This window comes from Schistocerca gregaria, chromosome 7 (assembly GCF_023897955.1).
Source record: "Schistocerca gregaria isolate iqSchGreg1 chromosome 7, iqSchGreg1.2, whole genome shotgun sequence".
NCBI lineage: Eukaryota > Metazoa > Arthropoda > Insecta > Orthoptera > Acrididae > Schistocerca > Schistocerca gregaria.
Window position 1 is genome coordinate 163,359,213 of NC_064926.1, and position 16,851 is coordinate 163,376,063.

Below are 16,851 nucleotides of genomic sequence, written 5' to 3' on the forward strand. Positions count from 1 at the left end.
ATAAGTTCCGATAGCGTAAGATGCATAATTCCGAATGAAGAAAATTGTCAGCTGCTTGATACTCTAGCTAACACTTTATTCTGCGTTAGAATAGATGAATATGAAAATACAAGTAGAGTCGAAGAAGAAATTGAAATCAGTAGCAAGCAATAAAGCTGATAAAAAATTACGAGAAGTTTTAGCAACTGCTGCAGATAGAGAAACATCACTAGGAGTTAGGATAAAGATCAAAACATACCTTTTCCAGTGATGTCAGTCATCATGATTCAACGAAAAATCAGTGACATAATAACTGAAAATAGAAGACAATATATGTGAGTGTAACTCAGAGGCTTACTTTCTACTCGTTCATTTAATTATGTACAAGCAGTTGTTGCTACCTAATAAATAAGTATGGCTCTGCTTTCTAAATAAATCTATCAACTACCATAAACTTTTAAAGCTGCTTAGGATAGTGGTTGGCAAATTCATTGGTCAGAAAAGCTGTATGTCAACAACCCAACAAATAAATTTCTTTTGAGAGCAAAATTTAAAAAAAAAGAATGATTCAAATCGATAGAGCACTATGGGTCTTAACATCGGAGGTCATCAGTTCCCTAGAACTTAGAACTATTTAAACCTAACTAACCTGAGGATATCACACATCCGTGTCCGAGGCAGGATTCGAACCTGCGATCATAGCGGTCGCGCGGTTCCAGACTGAGGCGTCTAGATCCGCTCGGCCACATCAGCCGTCAAAAGTTTTTAAAGATCCAAAATATAGATATGTACACTGTTATTAAGGTACTCTTTCCAACTCTTCTATCCACACTCCTCTTGATACTTGTTTCGCCTGCCTTCTTTCGTTCATTCTTTACATATGTCTAAACCATCTCAACATATCTTTTCCATTACTGGAAACTAAATGTTTCGCTCCACAATCCTCTCCAACATTAATTTATCGAACTTTACTTAAATTTTTACGTCTTCGTTAAACTTTAGGTACGTGAAATAAAACTTGACATCGTACTGAATAAAGATATAATTTATTGATAAAATTAGACTTTAAGGTATTCCTAAAATTACATCGTGACAATGACTGACAAAACTAACGTCAACAATTGCCTTGCTTCTCTTTGGGCTTTGGGTAAGTCACGTTGTAAAGTATGCCGCGCCGGCCGCGGTGGTCTCGCGGTTCTAGGCGCGCAGTCCGGAGCCGTGCGACTGCTACGGTCGCAGGTTCGAATCCTGCCTCGGGCATGGATGTGTGTGATGTCCTTAGGTTAGTTAGGTTTAAGTAGTTCTAAGTTCTAGGGGACTGATGACCACAGCAGTTGAGTCCCATAGTGCTCAGAGCCATTTGAAAGTATGCCGCTTTTAATTTCGGGTAAGACTCCACATCCTCATCAACACGATGACTTCTTAGTTTACTCTTGATAAGGTTCACGCTTGAAAATGATCGTTGGCATGGATGTATATAGACCTGAATAAGGAATGGACAGCAGAAGCTACTTTTTTCGGCTGATTATTGGTCACAAATACTATTCCACATATTGAAAATCAACATATCTCCAATTTAAAGCCTTCGAGTAAATATAGAGACACAAATACTAAGTATCTAAAAATAAAAACACGAAATTGAGTCATATTTACAAGAATTTTTATTTATCAATTGCACAAGCTTATATTTCTTTGTCACTCTCTCCGTCTGTTCAATTTACTTCCGACTCATAGTTATTAACAAACCGTTTTCGAAATTATCCCGTGTTAGTTCACTTTTAATGTAATTATCTTCTTCTTTCTCCTGATCGGACTCTTTTTTCCACGCTTCACGAGAAACAGTTCCACACTCTTCACCATAATAGATAATCCTATCACAACTTCATATTGTATCGACTTACGAAGTTTAAAAATTGTCTCACGTGCCTGACTTCGAAGCATTATTCGTCCTCAAGTTTCGAAGACAGTCACAAGCACCCTCAAGTTTCGAAGATAGTCACAAGCAGAAAAAGCTGTGTGGATGGCAGGAGTGCAAGTGGTCTGAGTTACCTACATGCCATCTAACGCCACTTCTTCAAAGCAACTTCCGAAGGCCAAAAGCCTACTTCTGTGCATAGGCCACGAAGTTCCAATCGCAACGTATGTGAGCGCCCACACGCGGAATTTTGTGGAAGAGCTATATTCAAGGAGCCAAAGAGCCACATTGGGGTTCCCGAGCCGCGATATGCCGACCACTGGCTTAGGACGTTTCTGTTTTCTGTGCATCTTGCAGTCATTTGAAATAAACTTCGGGTAAGGCTGTTGTGATCACGAACACTGCCTGACGACATTCTTAACATTTTCTTATTTTTTCTGGAGGGGAATCCATTTCTAAATAGACATTGGCAGGAAACGCAAATACCAAAGCTACTTAGGGAAAGACTCTTTTCCATTGTCGAATTATGGGACTTTCAAACGCGATAATCGTGATCGCAACGACAGCAGCAGTGGTGCAACGTTACGAGGTGCATTTCGGAGCAGGGCGCACACGTGTAGCGCCCCTCTGAAAAAGGAGCAAGCCTCGTCAAGGGCGACCTTCCAAAGGTCGAGTTACCTGCCGCTGCTGGCCGCCTCTGGTGAATGAACCTCAGTGATGCAATCTGCGGCCAAGAATCCCGCTGTTGCCAGGCGGAAGGGAGCAGTATCAACACACACTGTGCTTCGACCGCAAAGGACGCAAATACGCGCTCTACAGAACATAATGCGCTGTCACTGTTCACGCAGATACAGAGTGTGGCCAAATTATAGATCAAACGTCAGACTACGGGAAATATAGCTTTCGTTGCGACAGTTTATGGCGATGAAAGAACAGATGTATGCAATTACAGGCCTGTACCGCTGACGTCAATCTGTTTCAGAACCATCGAACGCGTTTAATGCTTACTTATTATGACGCCAAATGAAAATACACTCATCGTCAGAAAAAAAAACAGATCTTGAACGACTAGAGATAGGACGCTCATATTCACAGTACTTGTACATTAGTATGTTCCGCGGAATGATTAGTATTCCACGGTTCAGCAGGTGCCCTGTTGCCTAATAGGCACAGGGTCCACATGGGCCCGGATTATTTGTTCCATGCGCGATGGCATCGACGCGGATAATGCGCGAATGGCGTCCTGTGGTATAGCCGTCCATGGTACATTCACCTCTTTCCAAAGTAGATCTGTGGTGGCTGACATTGGCTCACACCGCCGCACCTCTCGTTTCACCATTTTCCACATATTTTCGATTGGCGACAAGTTTAGTGATCGGACGGGCTGCGACAAAAGGCTGACATCTTGTGACACCAAGAAGGCGCGTGTCAGTGGAGCAGCGTGTGGTCGTGCATTTTCTCGCTGAAAAATGGCCTCTGGGGTGCTGTGCAGAAAGGGTACGGCTAGGGGGGCAGGATGTCATTCACGTAGATCACACTGGTCGCAGTGCTCTGGACACATACTAACTGTGATTTCTGGTACCCACACCATTAGAACTTCAGTTGGTCCTGTGAGAATGCAGTAACTGTGATGCCGCTCTTCCTCTCGAGGAGAATCCAAATGCGGCCATCGTTTTCAAACAAAAATAACCTGAATTCGTTCTAAAACACTATCTGATGCCCTTCCTGTCTCCAGTGATGCCGTTCCATACACCATTGCCGCCTGTTTCTGCACATTCTTCAAAAGTGGCAAATTGGACGATGCGCACGTAAACCCATGCCGTAATAATCGGCGACGGACTCTCACCCCTGATATTGTAGGATGTGTTACAGTCTTCTACTACTGCGCCAGAGCCAAGGAGGACACAGACCTGTCCTGTAATGCCACTCGCATCACGTATCGATCTTCTCCGGGGCTAATCTGTGTGGTGCGACCTGACCCCTCTCGTCCTGTACTGCGGCCTTCCGTGAACCATTCTGCACACACCCACTGCTCTGCAGAAACACTTCGTCCCACACGAGCAACAAATCCTGGATGAATGAATCACATTCTCTCATGAAAATAATGCGCTCTCTTTCAAACTCACATTTGACGGTGCGATTCATGCATACGTTTACTAGGCATCCTACACACTGATACATTACCTTCCGTTTACAGCGACAACGAGAGCCGCAGGCATATTTTACCGGTAGGTGATGTTGCGGCGCGATATCGATGTTGACATTGAACCGCGGGCCGACGTGATTCAAATGCTAATCATTTCTCCAGGACGTCCTAATATACACTACTGTCCATTAAAATTGCTACACCACGAATATGACGTGCTACAGACGCGAAATTTAACCAACAGGAAGAAAATACTGTAACGAGCAAATGATTACCTTTTCAGAGCATTCAGACAAGGTTGGCGCCGGTGGCGACACCTGCAACGTGCTAACATGAGGAAAGTTTCCAACCGATTTCTCATACGCAAACAGCAGTTGACCGGCGTTGCCTGGTGAAACGTTGTTGTGACCCCTCGTGTGAGGAGGAGAAATGCGTACCATCACGTTTCCGACTTTGATAAAGGTCATATTGCAGCCTATCGCGATTGCGGTTTATCGTATCGCGACATTGCTGCTCGCGTTGGTCGAGATCCAATGTCTGTTAGCAGAATACGGAATCAGTTGGTTCAGGAGGGTAATACGGAACGCCGTGCTGGATCCCAACGGCCTCGTATCACTAGCAGTCGAAATGACAGGCATCTTATCCGCATGGCTGTAACGGATCGTGCAGCCACGTCTCGATCCCTGAATCAACAGATGGGGACGTTTGCAACACAACCATCTGCACGAACAGTTCAACGACGTTTGCAGCAGCATGGACTATCAGCTCGGAGACCATGGCTGCGGCTACCCTCACAAACACGAGAGCCTGCGATGGTGTTCAAATGGCTCTGAACACTATGGGACTCAACTGTTGTGGTCATTAGTCCCCTAGAACTTAGAACTACTTAAACCTAACTAACCTAAGGACATTAAACACATCCATGCGCGAGGCAGGATTCGAACCTGCGACCGTAGCAGTCGCACGGTTCCGGACTGCGCGCCTAGAACCGCGAGACCACCGCGGCCGGCGCTGCGATGGTGTACTCAGCGACGAACCTGGGTGCACGAATGGCAAAAAGTCATGTTTTCGGATGAATACAGGTTATGTTTACAGCATCATGATGGTCGCATCCGTGTTTGGCGACATCGCGGTGAGCGCACATTGGAAGCCTGTATTCGTCATCGACATACTGGCGTATCACCCGGCGTGATAGTATAGGGTGCCATTGGTTACACGTCTCGGTCACCTCTTGTTCGCATTGACGGCACTTTGAACAGTGGACGTTACATTTCAGATGTGTTACGACCCGTGCTGTACCCTTCATTCGACCCCTGCGAAACCCTACATTTCAGCAGGATAATGCACGAGCAACTGGCTCGTCACAATAGGGCAGTCACTACTCTTGATGAACTGTGGTATCGTGTTGAAGCTGCATGGGCAACTGTACCTGTACATGCCATCCAAGCTCTGTTTGACTCAATGCCCAGGCGTATCAAGGCCGTTATTACGGCCAGAGGTGGTTGTTCTGGGTAGTGATTTCTCAGGATTTATGCACCCAAATTCTATGAAAATGTAATCACATGTCAGTTCTAGCATAATATATTTGTCCAATGAATACCCGTTTATCATCTGCATTTCTTCTTGGCGTAGCAGTGGTACATCTCCGAAAGAACAGATACCATCTTCATGTAGATACCATCTTCAGTGCGGATGCACTCACATTGCTCAAACTCTTACGAGAATCTGTAGATTGACTGCCGCGAATAATGAGTATGGTGGTCAGGGGCACTACAAATGCTTCTCACTGGGAGGTGCTGGAGATACGTCCCTGCAGTCGCTCTGTCCTCTGTGTCCTCGATGGCTCTGTGGGACAGAGTGTCTTCCATGTAAGCAGGAGATCCCAGTCGGGCCACACATTTTCAACTGTCCCCGATGATATTTATCAACGCCTGTAAGCAGCTAATGGTCTGGATTTCATTGTAATTCCCTCCTTCTTCGAGAGATGCAAGATCACCAATGGTATCTGTTCTTTCGGACATGTCTGAAAGAACAGATACCACCTTCATATACCATTAGTGATTAGTTCGCCTACAACTACTTAATGTGAAAGATGCAAACTACGAAAATTGAAGAAAAGTAGTTAAAAGCTTGCAAGAGAAATGAGAAACTAGAATTACGAAGATATACGAGTTAAATCCCTACCGTAGGCGCCGGGAAGTGTTGCTTTGGAACGTAACAGGTCATTTATTGCAGTCTACCATTCTATTTCTACGCGACTTTTGGGTATTAGTACAGGCACAGACTTTGAAAGTCTAGAGTGTCTTTGCTACACTTACAGGGCAGTTGTTAATACTAGCTAAGGAGTGTTATGCTGCTCTGAAATGGACAAATGAATTTTGCACTCTACATAGCCTATATCTACTGTTATTATTACAATAATTCAAGTTATCTAGACTTAATGTTCTAACTATGCCAGTAGTTGGAACAGCACTTCCTGTTGTAGGTAGATTTCTTATGTGTGTATGTGTTAGCGAGGACGTGATCACCTAACAATGATGGTATGAACTTCATACATACACTGTCGTCACCAACGCTACACTTTCGCTATGTAGCGCTATCTCTTTATCCGCTCTCACTCCCCGCTTCCTATTTTGCACCCTCTATACCCCGCAAAATCCCCTGTGACGCCTTTCCTTGTATTCAGCTCGTAATCTGTGTGACATTATGTTTGCTAGTATTTTAATGAAACAGTACACTTCGAGGTCTCTCAGAGCTGTGTATAGACCGGATGTATACGGATCGTTGTGTCTGGAAGTGTAAAATAACGTGCAGTGGAATCAAGATTGCGTACTTGCGCGAAGTCTTCTGGTCCTCTCACCAGCAAATGCCTTACACCATACTAACTTCTTGCTTAGTTAGTTTCAGCTGTGCTTTTACACGTATGCATCCAACCTCTGAGACCTCTGTTGCTTTCCACCACCAGTTAACTAGTAAGTGGTCCCTAGAGTCACTCACAAATCTTCTGAACACCAAGCTTTAGTTCTCTCCGTATTTAGCTGATGCTGCAGACATAATGGTCACGGTCCCCTGTATCTTCCTGTCAGCCTGACAGTGGTAACTTGCATTTTCAATCGAATGAATGCAGTAACGGTGCAGTGGGTAGCTACAATTCCAGTATGCCAGTAGTGTGTGACGTACGTGTCCTGACGAAGTTATTGTCTTATGTGAACGTAAATACGTACACGTACACAACATCGGCGAGCATGGAAATGATTCAAATTGCAATGCCATGTGATAGGCAGAACGGCCACTAGATTGCGTTAGTGTTGTTCGTGTTTAGTGACGTTACCGGGAGTGGTAGCGTGCATGAGGGGCATGAACACTGTCACTGTGAAGGGCACTACGATCCCGCATAATCGTGTGAGACAGCTTTACGACTGAGTCTTGAGATGGGCCTCTTTTGTTGGTCTCCATTTGGGCAACTGGGCAAATCATTCAATATGCACATTAGAGGGGCATTCAGATGTGACAATAGACCGAAGCTGGACTGCACGCAAACAAGAGGGTAAGCATACTCTTCGTCAAGAATCCGATCGACAACATCTGACCGCAAGGGAGGATCGCAATATTGTGCTCGAAGAACATCGTAACCCCTTCTCATTTGCACCTATTATCCGATAACTAGTAATGGACTCCCTGCAACATTGTGTATCATCCCACACCTTTGGTTGGAGATTAGTAGTAATCGGAATAAGGAATTACAGTCCCGTGATTAGACTGCCGTCAACACCACGAAACAGACGGTGTCTTTTGTAGCGCCGTGATCAGGCAGCGTGGACTGGCGATGAATGGCTTCGCATTGTGTTCAGCGATGAATCGCGGGGCTGCGCTACCCCGTATGACCATCGTGGGCAGCTATGGCGGTGACCTGGGGAGAAGTGCCATTCCTCCAATGTTTCGGAGAGGCTCCGCGCTGTTACTCCTGGTGTCATGGCGTGGAGAGCCATCGGGTATGACTTCAGGTCACGGATGGTAGCAACTGAGAGAATTCTAAGGATATAATGGTACGTCACGGATATCCTTCGTCCTCATGTATGACATCTCATGCGACATTATTGTGGTGCCGTTTGTCAAAAACGCGACGCTCGCCCGCACAAGTACAGGTCTCTATGAACATGTACTTGGTGACGAGGTTCCTTTGACACCAGCAAGATACCCAGATCTGTCTCCGATAGACCGTGTAGGGGTCCAAGACTCCGTCCCAGTGCCAATATGCAGATTATCGAGGATCAGCTGCAACACTGCAACAGATGTGGGCCATCTTCCCTCAGGAGTGAGTACAACGGGTTTATGACACACTTACCAACCGAACCAGTGCAAGCAGGAGGGGGTGAACGTCATACTAATAAGTGAGTAGGTTCATAGTGTCAAGTTGTATCTAAATTGGACTCGATTGTGTAATCACTTAATTTACATTAACCTGTCAACAGTGAAGTTTCAGTTTGCTTCTTTCCCTTCAGGTGCTTCACGTTTTTTTGCCAGGCAGCGTACTTTTCAGATTCAGTGATAAATGTTTACTGGAACTGAATATTTGTGTCACATATGGAATCGATCTTGAATTTCCTTCGTAGTGTTGGCAGTCGCTTTAACCATTATGTTCTCTGGTGTTTCTGCCTGTGATCTCTTTCACACTGTGTGGTACTCGGTGTACAGATTTAGCGGTGGGACTCTGGGCTTACCTTGTCACAGAGGATACAGCGGGAGGAAACTCAATCATTACGTTTTCGGAGGTTTCTCAGGGATATTTGTATTAATGGATCCATGGTCTTTAGCGGCTCGTTAAAGAGTAATAATGAAGTTATTATTTATTCGGTTGGTTACCCCAGTTATCTCGGTTTTCGTGGAAATACCTCCAGAACAAAGAATAGCTCTTCTGTAGTCACAAAAACGTACAACACGGATCGTTTTGGTTTCTCGTATGGGCCCATGTAAAAATGTAAACGTCGCCGCAGAAACAGTAAAGCACAGAGTCGTTTCACCACTCTTTCATGTATTCTGTGAATCCATACACAAGGTGCTTAACGGCCAGCTCTTCATTGGTAAAACTATCCATAATGCAGTGTGTCACGGTAAACGTACAAGCAACACTGCCATAAAAGGAAAGAAACGTGGCAGAATCGATTCGTATTGAACGAAAGCTTGAAGGTGAAGAGTAAAGTGGGCGTCACTCTTGTTAACAACACGTATCGTCAGTGAATGAAACAAATTTGTTTCCAAACAAGACACACAGCGTATACCGTCGATTTGTGCACTGAAGTGCCGATACTTTCCGTGCTATGAACATACAAAGATAAATGTGAATGAGAAATGAAAGTAAATGCGATCCACCTGTTACGAGCCACCGACACCAAGGCTCCCTGATACCAAAGACTCAGAAAGTATCACAGAACGACCTCCCACATTTTGTCGACGGACGGTTTCGGATCATCCTTTATTTGGAAACGAATGCACTGATCATCCTTTATATGCAAACGATAAGAAATGAATTGATCGAAGGGGATTGAAACTGACGAAAATGTGTATACTGTAATTATATAACTCATTTTAAGTATATAATTCATTTCAAATACTGTTGTGTTACACGGCGCTCGATAATTTGTGCTGTGTGTTCAAATCTCAGGAATATCAAACAATTTTTCGATTCTACCGTTACACGTTGGCATAACATACGCATTAACAACTTTTTTTCTTTCTAAAAAAGCGCAGCTGCCCTAATGTATTACAAAATGTGTTGCGAGATTAAACACCTAAGGAAATGAAAGCAGCAAGTTACATGCAGAATACTGCCATCCCATTGAGCGAGAGTTAGAAATGCTAATACACCAAAAAAAGCCGACGCACCACGAAGGAATTATCCGAATGGGACGAAAATCGGTAGATATGATGTCCATCTAGAAACAGATAAATAACTATAATTTTAGACAAATTGGATGATTAATTAGCTGGAATAGCTTCACAAACTGAAAAAGTCAATCTTATTGGTCCACCTTTGGTTCTTATGCAAGCAGTAATTCTGTTTGGCACTCACTGATAGAGTTGTTGGATGTCCTGAGGGATATCGTGCCAAATTCTGTCCATTTGGGGCGTTATGTCGTCAAAATACCGAACTGGCTGGAGGGTCCTGTCCAACATGCTCCAAATGTTCTCAATTGGGGAGAGATCCGCTGACATTGCTGGCCAAGTTATGGTTTGGCAAGCACGATGGCAAGCAGTAGAAACTCTCCATCTGTGCGGGCGGGCATTATCTTACTGAAACGTAAGCCCAGGATGGGATGGTATGGACGGTTGGAGCGGCCGAGCGGTTCTAGGCGCTTCAGTCTGGAACCGCGCAACCGCTACGGTCGCTGGTTTGAGTCCTGCCTCAGGCGTGGATGTGTGTGATGTCCTTAGGATAGTTAGGTTTAAGTAGTTCTAAGTTCTAGGGGACTGATGACCTCAGAAATTAAGTCCCATAGTGCTCAAAGCCATTTGAACCATTTTGGGATAGTATGAAGGGAATATCGTCGACGTACCGCTCTGCTGTTAGTATTCCGCTAATGATAAGCAATGAGTTGTGCTATGAAAATAAATGGCACCACAGCCCGATCACTCCTATGGCGGGCGACAGTTAGACTGGTAACCCGTCGCTGTCCGGAGCGTCTCCAGAGACGTCTTCGCTAGTCAGCGGGGCTCAGTTCGAAGAGGGACTCATCACTGAAGTCCGCAGATCGTGGTCTCGCGGTCGCGATCTCGCTTCCTGAGCGCGGGATCGCGGGTTAGATTCCCAGCGGGGTCAGGGATTTTCACCTGCCTCGAGATGACTAGGTGTTTGTGTTGTCCTCATCATTTCATCGTCATTCATGAAAGTGGTGAGATTGGGCTGAGCAAAGGTTGAGAATTTCTATGGGCGCTGATAACCGCGCAGTTGAGGGCCACACAAACTAAACATCATCATCATCACTGAATATAGTTCTACTCCACTCAGATTCCATGGCGATGATGTGTTTGATGTCGACCAGGGAGCAAGGTGTTCCACAGGGGAACGTCTAACAACTCATCAATGGCAAGCCGTTACCTACTTGTGTAAGGGCCATAGGCGATCCAATGCGTTCTTGACTTGCTCAATTTGTGAAACCCTTTCTCTTGAATAAATCACACAATTTTTCTAAAATTGTAGTCATTTGTTTGGCTCTACATGTAAATCGCATCTACCGATTTCCTTTCCATTCGGAAAGTCATTTGAGGTGCGCCACAACTTTTTTTTTAGAGTGTATTTCGACTTCTTAAGCGCTTCGCAATTACTATCTGTCTTACTTCCCAGTTGTTGCTAGTGTGGTACGTTGATAAAGTTAAGCAAGCGTATGGTGCAATACTGGAACAAAAGAACAACGATATAACCACTAAAACTCTGATGTCGTGGCAGGCTACTTCATTTCAAACTCCATGTTTCACATCGCTGAATTTCTTCTGGAAACAAATGAGCATGTTGTAAACATGAACACAAACTGAAAAACCGTACCTCGAACTATTCCTATACTCTTTTCCGCTAATCAGTAAAGTTTAACCGCTAAAAATTTCTGGTCACTCTCAAGGGCCCTTCGAAGAATACATATACAATACATGGAAAAATTTTCTTCAGAAATATAGTAAAATGGAAATGCCGTGTGGCTAGAGCCTCCTGTCGGGTCGACCGTTCGCCTGGTATAAGTCTTTCGAGTTGACGCACTTCGGCGACTTGCGTGTCGATGGGGATGATAAGGAGAACACAACACCCAGTCCCTGAGCTGAGAATATCTCCGACCCAGCCGCGAATCGAACCCGGGCCGTCAGGTATGACATTTCGTCGCGCTGACCACTCATCTACCAGTGGTGGACAGAAATGTAGTGTCTTAACTTCATTAGAACATACATTTAATAATTTTTCTACATCATCACCTCTAGACGGTAGAGATCGAAGTAAGAAACAGACACAAGGCATTCACTGTTTGCAGCTCATGCATAATCACGAAGTAAATGCAGAAAAAGCTTCCTCCTTACAACAGTACCAGTTCCAGCTTCAGCAGAAGCCCGCCGAAGTGATCTGTGGAAAACGAAGTCCTCTGGACGGTAATGGACAACAAAAGAGAAGCTGCAATTAGGCTGCTGTCAAACATTGCTACTGAAAGACCTTCAACTGACTGAAACTGGAGTGACAAGGTGCAAGAGTAATTTGAAGCAGTGATGATGAACTTTGTGAGTGTGGGGCAAGGCAGGATACTGAATACTTATTGTTTTGCACTAATCTGAGTGAACTCTGTGATATGGGAGACTTACCTGCAGCGAATGACCTGAGCAGTAGACTCACATAACGTGAAATTCAGTCCGTCATTATTATTATTACATTGTAGTTTTAGGGTTATATTGGGTTTATGTTTCTTATGTTTGTTTTCTGGCCGTATAAGTAAGTACAGTATTAAACCGTCATAGAATTGTTCTGCAACCATTCCGAAATCGCAGCATCTTTCAAATATCATTGTCTCCTGAAAGACACCTAGCATTCATGTATTCCTAAAACTTCGGAAACAAGTGAATTAGGTCTGATATCTGAAATATACGATTTCTTCTATTTCTTTTATTATCAACAGTCAATATTTTAGGTTTTCAGGGAGACTGGGGATCTGATAATTTACTCTACTGATAATCACATCATGAATAATAAACTTTCATACTTCCGAGTATTTTCCATGAAATTCATTGGTGAATAAACTGCATTGACATGTGGCTAGTTTGCACACAGGAATAACTCCTAAGGTAAGTACACAGTGAAACCTCATTTCTCTTGAACGCGGGCCAGGTAAGAGCAGCACGAAGGTGCGGTTACTTACATACACATTGTTATCCAGAAAACTGCTTACGTAGTGAAATTTCAAATCCTTCCGAAAAGTCTTATCTTCACGTAGGTATTGATGCGGCCAAAGTTCTAGTGATCGAGGAACCTGATCTAGGAGATACGAGGTTGCTCAGAAGAACGCGTGGCCTTATAAACTAGGTCAGCTTTCATCAATACCTGCTCCACTTTATCTTTACTTTTCAGTCTTCACTAGCTTCCGACTTATGCATTCTTTTTTACCAATATCGTATGGCGCAAGATGTTGGGATTTCCAACAAGGAGGTTCTCTATCAAAAGCTTAGTCGTACTAATTCGACGGCGCTCACTTTTATAGGAATAACGAGGTCACAAATTACAGACGTGCTGATGCTCCCCATAAATACACAACGTTTCTGAAAATTACAGCGTTTACGAAGGAAGTCTCAAATGAATACAACATAGAAGGATGTGTAGAACAGCGCAGCAGTAATTAGTGATGAGATTGTAGGGAGCTGGTATACATATAGAGCCAGTAGCGCTCTCGTATGTGTGACTGCGAGGATCAGCGAGCAGTATGATGTCTTGCTCTTTCGGTGGAGATTCGTATAACGAAACGCATTCATAAACTATGAAGCTTCAGTACGCACCATCGACACCAAAGAGCGCAATATCAGTATGTAAATGAGTTCGAACTGGACAGAGCGGCTGGACTCAGAGAAATGGCTCTGAATGACGGTGGCATTGCGATCAGACGATAACTTGACCGTCAGGGTCCTCCAGCAGCCAGTACTGCTGATTCATGAACTTACTAAAGCAAATAATAATATTATACTATCACAGAAAGTGCCTTATTCAAAACGTATCTCACTGGTGGGACACCAGTGTGTCGCCAGGAAATAGCCCTATATTAAGTTTTGTGCCATCATTCACCTTGGAACTAAGGGCATATAATATCCCACTAGATTCCATTTTGGGACCCCTACTTTTCTTCAGTTTATTGACGGCCTTCTATAAGTAACATTGTTAGATACTACGGTTCAGTAGTAGCAGAAGTAGTAGTAGTTTTATTCATCTATAAACCTGTTTAACAACGACATTGGACATAGCTTCAAATTGTAATTTAAGAACAAAAAAGTAAAGTTATTCACATGTACAGACATTACTGTACATACTTTTAGGTCTAATACGATAAATTGAAGAAACTGCAAAAAGATGGGAATTTAAGGAGATGGGACCTGGATAAGCTGACTAAACAATAGGTTGTACAGAGTTTCAGGGAAACATAAGGGAACAATTCAGAAGAATGGGGGAAAGAAATACAGTAGAAGAAGAATGGGTACCTCTGAGGGATGAAATAGTGAAGGCAGCAGAGGATCAAGTAGATAAAAAGACGAGGGCTAGTAGGAATTCTTGGGTAAAAGAAGAAATATTGAATTTAATTGATGCAAGGAGAAAATATAAAAATGCAGTAAATGAAGCAGGCAAAAAGGAATACAAACGTCTCAAAGATGAGATCGACAGAAAGTGCAAAATGGCTAAGCAGGGATGGCTAGAGGACAAATGTAAGGATGTAGAGGCTTATCTCACTACGGGTAAGATAGATACTGCCAACAGGAAAATTAAAGAGAACTTTGGAGAGAAGAGAACCACTTGGATGAATATCAAGAGCTCAGATGGAAACCGAGTTCTAAGCAGAGAAGGGAAAGCAGAATGGTGGCAGGAGTATATAGAGGGTCTATACAAGGGCGGTGTACTTGAGCACAATATTATGCAAATGGAAGAGGATGTAGATGAAGATGAAATGGGAGACATGATACTGCGTGAAGAGTTTGACAGAGTACTGAAAGACCTAAGTCGAAACAAGGCCCCGGGAGTAGACAATATTCCATTAGAACTCCTGATGGCCTTGGGAGAGCCAGTCTTGACAAAACACTACAATCTGGCGAGCAAGATGTATACGACAGGCGAAATACCCTCAGACTTCAAGAAGAATATAATAATTCCAATCCCAAAGAAAGCAGGTGCTGACAGATGGGAAAATTACCGAACTATCAGTTTAATAAGTCACAGCTGCAAAATACTAACGCGAATTCTTTGTAGACGAATGGAAAAACTGGTAGAAGCCGACCTCGGCGAAGATCAGTTTGGATTCCGTAGAAATATTGGAACACGTGAGGCAATACTGACCTTACGACTTATCTTAGAAGAAAGATTAAGAAAAGGCAAACCTACGTTTCTAACGTTTGTAAACTAGAGAAAGCTTTTGACAATGTTGACTAGAATACTCTCTCTCAAATTCTGGAGGTGGCAGGGGTAAAATACAGGGAGCGAAAGGCTATTTACAATTTGTACAGAAACCAGATGGCAGTTATAAGAGTCGAGGAACATGAAAGGGAAGCAGTGGTTGGGAAGGGAGTAAGACAGGGTTGTAGCCTATCCCCGATGTTATTCAATCTGTATATTGAGCAAGCAGTAAAGGAAAGAAAAGAAAAATTCGGAGTGGGAATTAAAATCCATGGAGAAGATATAAATACTTTGAAGTTCGCCGATGACATTGTAACTCTGTCAGAGACAGCAAAGGACCTGAAAGAGCAGCTGAACGGAATGGACATTGTCTTGAAAGGAGGATATTAGATGAACATCAACAAAAGCAAAACGAGGATAATGGAAGTTTGTCGGATTGTCGAGTGATGCTGAGGAAATTAGATTAGGAAATGAGACACTTTACGTCGTAATGGAATTTTGCTATGTGGGGAGCAAAATAACTGATGATGGTCGAAGTAGAGAAGATATAAAAGGTAGGCTGGCAATGGCAAGGAAAGATTTTCTGAAGAAGAGAAATTTGTTAACATCGAGTATAGATTTAAGTGTCAGGAAGTCGTGTCTGAAAGTATTTGTGTGGAGTGTAGCCATGTATGGAAGTGAAATATGGACAACAAACAGTTTGGACAAGAAGAGAATAGAAGCTTTCGAAATGTGGTGCTACAGAAGAATGCTGAAGATTAGATGGGTAGATCACATAACTAATGTGGAGGTACTGAATAGAATTGGGGAGAAGAGGAGTTTGTGGCGCAACTTGACAAGAAGGGACCGGTTGGTAGGACATGTTCTGAGGCATCAAGGGATCACAAATTTAGCATTGGAGGGCAGCGTGCAGGGTAAAAATCGTAGAGTGAGACCAAGAGATGAATATACTAAGTAGATTCAGAAGGAAGTAGGCTGCAGTAGGTACTGGGAGATGAAGAAGCTTGCACAGGATAGGGTAGCATGGAGATCTGCATCAAACCGCCGGCTGCGGTGGTCTCGCGGTTTTAGGCGCGCAGTCCGGAACCGTGCGACTGCTACGGTCTCAGGTTCGAATCCTGCCTCGGGCATGGATGTGTGAGATATTCTTAGGTTAGTTAGGTTTAAGTAGTTCTAAGTTCTAGGGGACTGGTGACCTCAGCTGTTAAGTCCCATAGTTCCCAGAGCCATTTGAACCATTTTTTTAGAAGGCTAATACTACAGTGTTAATTCATTTCTTTCTCACAGTCACTGCACACACTACACACATAATATATACACATTGTTCCGTAATACTGGACACAATACACTCAATATCAGTTGACGTTGCGTCCATATTCCGCACTGCAACTACCCATTTGCTAGTTTGAAAAACTGAGTCAGCTTCCCTCTATAGCGACTGAGATATTGAGCTCAGAAAGAGTTTAATATGTTAGTACTGTACGTTGTATAGCTTTTGGGGTAACTTTTACAGAAAACAAAAAAATAAGGAAAAATATAGTGTGAATGTGTTAGAGTATTGATAGTCGGTTTATTACCGTTATTACTAATTATTTTTGTTATATTTTTATCACATCCCTAAGCAATTCTGTAATGTACAAAATGTATTGTGTAACAGGTACTTTTTAATCACCTTCTTAAATAACCATGTTTTAGCGA